The 5,000-nt window shown below is 54.6% G+C and overlaps 1 pseudogene; it reads right to left on the reverse strand.

The window, feature by feature from the left end:
- Positions 1–702: 702 nt before the first annotated feature.
- On the reverse strand, positions 703–819 carry LOC137329812 (U2 spliceosomal RNA; annotated as a pseudogene).
- Between the last annotated feature and the right edge of the window lie 4,181 nt (positions 820–5,000).

Genomic DNA, 5,000 nt, shown 5'->3' on the forward strand with positions numbered 1-5,000 from the left:
TGTGCGGACTTCCCTGTGTCCGTCCCTCCCTGCCTGCCTTCCCCCCAGGACTTCCTTCTGAACACCTTTGTCGTTTGAGCGAGGGCCAAAAGCCTGCCTGTGAAAGGGAAGGATCAGCCGGTCAGCCCCCTGTTGGTCGCTGCTGCCAGTGCAGCAGGCGTGCGTGTGTATTCGGCCTCGTGTCCAGGTCCCTCAGGGACTTGAGGCAACTCTCCCCGGTGGTCTCGTGGTCAGGACCGGGCTTCGAATCCCGGTCGGGGGGGATGACTTTCTGCTACAGATTAATTGGCACCTCTGAAAGAAAGTCTCCCCTCCTGAGCGTAATGCTCCACCCTCACCACCACCACCACCGCCTTTTCCACCCCTTGACAAACAGACAGTCAGACAGACAGACAGTCCAGTTCGGGAGCGCAGCTTTCATTTGGAAGCAGACCCTGCTTGTTTAAAGTCAACGACGCCAAGTTATTTTGCACTTTGAATTATATCGCTACGTGCGAGCGGCACTCAGCCTTGGAGAAGAAAAAAATACCACTGAGCTGAGAAAGTTCTTTTTAAAACGGTTTCCTTCCACAGCAGCTCTGAGTGAGAGAGAGAGAGAGAGAGAGAGAGATATCAGCTTTATTCTCAGTAATAACACACACACACACACACACACAGAGACACTGGGAAACAGCTGTTTTTCCTTTTGAATATCTCCCCACGGGGAGCTGCACCGTTCCCAGAAACACTGCAATACTGGGTCGATGCGTGGAGTGGACGGAGCAAGCCCCTAGTCCATCTCCCTGTTCTAAAAATCAATTAAAAATAATAATAAATAATATGTGTGTGTGTGTGTGTGTGTGTGTGTGTCGGTGTCAGTATCAGTCAGTGAGTGAGTGTCTCTCTCTCTCTCTCTCTCTTACTCAGAGCTGCTGTGGAAGGAAACTTTTTTAAAAAGAACTTGCATATTGAAAGAAAGATGTGTCTCAAGCTGCCGGGCCCTGTCCATTGTCATGTCAATGGCAGGACTGCTTTCACCAGGAACCCGTTTTTCTGGGTCAGAGGTTCCAGGGGACCTGTTTTGTGCGGACTTCCCTGTGTCCGTCCCTCCCTGCCTGCCTTCCCCCCAGGACTTCCTTCTGAACAGCTTTGTCGTTTAAAATAATAATAAATAATATGTGTGTGTGTGTCGGTGTCAGTATCAGTCAGTGAGTCAGTGTCTCTCTCTCTCTCTCTCTCTCTCTCTCACTCAGAGCTGCTGTGGAAGGAAACTTTTTTAAAAAGGACTTGCATATTGAAAGAAAGATGTGTCTCAAGCTGCCGGGCCCTGTCCATTGTCATGTCAGTGGCAGGACTGCTTTCACCAGGAACCCTTCCCTGCCATTGCAGTGTTGATTTGGTCCTTATGCAAATTTAGGGGCGGAGCCAGCACACAAACGACCAATCACAGCAAAGTCCGCACTTTGCGAGCGCACGAGGTCGCGGCCAGCGTTCCAGTCCGCTCAGATCCAAATAAGCCCGAAAAGGAACACGCTCGATCTTAGCCAAAAGGCCGAGAAGCGATAACGCGCTCGATGCGAATTGATCTCGGGTCCTGTTTGCCCTCCCTCTTTGTTCTCTGGCTGCCGGTGTTGAAAGCAGTCTCGAAGCACTGCCGTTCTCTCCCACTCTGGCCACATTTTTTGCCACCGTTTCTAATTGCAACAGTGGATGAGTTTAAAGAAGTTGCCGTTTTTTCCTTTCTTGCCAGGATTGCTTGACAGATTGGTAAATTTGCCAGTAGGCCACCAATCAGATGGGGGAGGGTTATGTCTCAACGGACCTCCGTCAGTCAGTCTCAGTCACTAACGAACTGCCGTGGAAGGAAACCTCTTTGAGTAAAACTAGTGACGTGACGTGTCTCACAGCGAGTGAGTGAGATTGCAACGGCCAATTGAGAAAGAGGTGAGGTGCTGACAATCAGCAGCTCGTGTTGAAACATTCATTCCACGGCAGGCAAGACCAATCAAAAAAAATACTGCAGATGCTGGCTCGGCTCGGCTGGCTGGCTGGCTGGCTGGCTGGCTGGCTGGCTGGCTGGCTGGAAATGGGAAATAAAAACACAAGGCGTGTTAAAGGCTGGTTAAACTGTCGAAAGAAACAAGGCGTTAATGTTTCAGAAGCGCCTATTGAAAGGTGTCTCTCAAGCTGCTCCCTGACTGGGCCCTGTCCGTTGTCATGTTAATCGCTGGTTAAACTGTCGGAAGAAACAAGGCGTTAATGTTTCAGAAGCGCCTATTGAAAGGTGTCTCTCAAGCTGCTCCCTGACTGGGCCCTGTCCGTTGTCATGTTAATCCCAGGGCGGGGCGGGACTGCTTTGACCGGGAGACCTGTTTTCTGGGACGCAGGTGTGACATTCCAGGGAGGCACCTACTTTGTGCTGATTCGAAACGACCACGACAACGGCAACTTGCAGTTCTATATTACAACAACAACAACGCGCGTGTGGTAGTTGGGAGGGGCTGCGTTCGCGCTCTCCCCCCTGCATTGAAACTCAAAGTTCGATTTTCAATCCCATAGTCCACCAATCGGATGGGAGACGGTGTGTGTGTGTGTGTGTGTGTGTGTGTGTGTGTCAGTGTCAGTGTCAGTGTCAGTCAGTGTCTCTCTCTCTCTCTCTCACTCTTACTCAGAGCTGCTGTGGAAGGAAACCTTTTTAAAAAGAACTTGCATATTGAAAAAAAGATGTGTCTCAAGCTGCCGGGCCCTGTCCATTGTCACGTTAATGGCAGGACGGGGCAGGACTGCTTTGACCAGGAGACCTGTTTTCTGGGACGCAGGTGTGAGATTCCAGGGGACCTGCTTTGTGCTGATTTCCCTGCCTCCCTCCCTCCTCCCCAGGACTTCCTTCTGAACACCTTTGTCGTTTGAGCGAGGGCCAAAAGCCTGCCTGTGAAAGGGAAGGATCAGCCGGTCAGCCCCCTGCTGGTCGCTGCTGCCAGTGCAGCAGGCGTGCGTGTGTCCTCGGCCTCGTGTCCAGGTCCCTCAGGGACTTGAGGCAGCTCTCCCCGGTGGTCTCGTGGTCAGGACCGGGCTTCGAATCCCAGTCGGGGGGGGATGACTTTCTGCTGCAGATTAATTGGCATGAAGGAAAGTCTCCCCTCCTGAGCGTAAAGCTCCACCCTCACCACCACCGCCACCGCCTTTTCCTCCCCTTGACAAACGGACAGACAGACAGTCAGACAGTCAGTCCAGTTCGGGAGCGCAGCTTTCATTAAGCAATGGCATTTGTGACAACTCATCGTCTGACAGGTTGATGATTTCCCCACACGCCTCCTGCCGAATAAAAGGCTCACCCTCCCGGACACTACCCCCAGAATCACCCACCCCGCCCCCCCGGGGTGAATATTAAGCCCGAGAACACCGACTGTAACCAACCGCAGTGAAAAGTTGAAGTGGCAACTCATTAACCAGATTTATTTTGGGCAACTCATTAACCAGATTTTTTGTTCATTTGGTTTATGAGTTGCCAAGTGTAAATCTGGTTAATGAGTTGCCACTTCAACTTTTCACTGCGGTTGGTTACAGTCGGTGTTCTCGGGCTTAATATTCGCCCCAGGGGGGGTGTATAGCGGGCGATGGCCGGTGTGGAGTGCGTTTTTTGGGGGTTGATTTTCACTTTGCCTCGCTGGTGGAATTTGTGGGAGGCAGGCAAGGGGATTGGTGTGGGCTGGTGGGCGGCAAGGGAGATGCTTGCTTCGGGGTGTTATCCTCACTTTGGTCCGCTGGTGAGAGTAGGCAGCGGCAGGCTGGCAGGCAGGCAAGTGTGATGTAGTGTGGGGTGCAGTGCAGTGCAGTGCAGTGCGGTGCTGCCCTGTTGTTTATGAAAGGTTGTAATGACACTGCTTTGCAGCTGACCATGTCCACTGATTTGTGACGCCCGTATGGAGGCTGATATCTCAGGAGGGCCGAGGCCGATTTCCTCCGGGGACGGCTCGTCGCGTGCGGCAGGACGAGGCGCAGCGGACGGTACCGAGCGCTCGGAGGTGCGGCGCTGCCCGCCGGAGGTACAGCGAAAGGCTGCAAACCGCTTTCCGCCTGCTAACTCGGCGGCCGTCAGACCGACCGACTCCGCTTTACCACCGGAGCTAGAGTCGGGCAAGGGGCACCGAAGGGTACCGGAAGGATCGCGTTCGCACGACGGGAAGTCGACTAGCGGGCCGCCGAAAGCGAGCCGGGGGCCCCCGGTTTTTCTGTCCCACCTGGAGACTGATATCTCAGGAAGGCCGAGGCCGATTTCCTCCGGGGACGGCTCGTCGCGTGCGGCAGGACGAGGCGCAGCGGACGGTACCGAGCGCTCGGAGGTGCGGCGCTGCCCGCCGGAGGTACAGCGAAAGTCTGCGAACCGCTTTCCGCCTCCTCTCACCGCACGGCTCTCCTTTTCACCCACTGGCGGATTTTCACCCTCCGACTGCTCGCTACCGTCCGCTGCGCCTGGTCCGGGCCCTGTCCATTGTCATGTTAATGGCAGGGCGGGGCAGGACTGCTTTCACCAGGAACCCGGTTTTCTGGGTCAGAGGTTCCAGGGGACCTGTTTTGTGCGGACTTCCCTGTGTCCGTCCCTCCCTGCCTGCCTTCCCCCCAGGACTTCCTTCTGAACACCTTTGTCGTTTGAGCGAGGGCCAAAAGCCTGCCTGTGAAAGGGAAGGATCAGCCGGTCGGCCCCCTGTTGGTCGCTGCTGCCAGTGCAGCAGGCGTGCGTGTGTATTCGGCCTCGTGTCCAGGTCCCTCAGGGACTTGAGGCAACTCTCCCCGGTGGTCTCGTGGTCAGGACCGGGCTTCGAATCCCGGTCGGGGGGGATGGCTTTCTGCTGCAGATTAATTGGCACCTCTGAAAGAAAGTCTCCCCTCCTGAGCGTAAAGCTCCACCCTCACCACCACCACCACCGCCTTTTCCTCCCCTTGACAGACAGACAGACAGACAGTCAGTCCAGTTCGGGAGCGCAGCTTTCATTTGGAAGCAGACCCTGCTTGTTTAAAGT

This window comes from Heptranchias perlo, chromosome 12, assembly GCF_035084215.1.
Source record: "Heptranchias perlo isolate sHepPer1 chromosome 12, sHepPer1.hap1, whole genome shotgun sequence".
In the NCBI taxonomy this organism is placed as follows: domain Eukaryota; kingdom Metazoa; phylum Chordata; class Chondrichthyes; order Hexanchiformes; family Hexanchidae; genus Heptranchias; species Heptranchias perlo.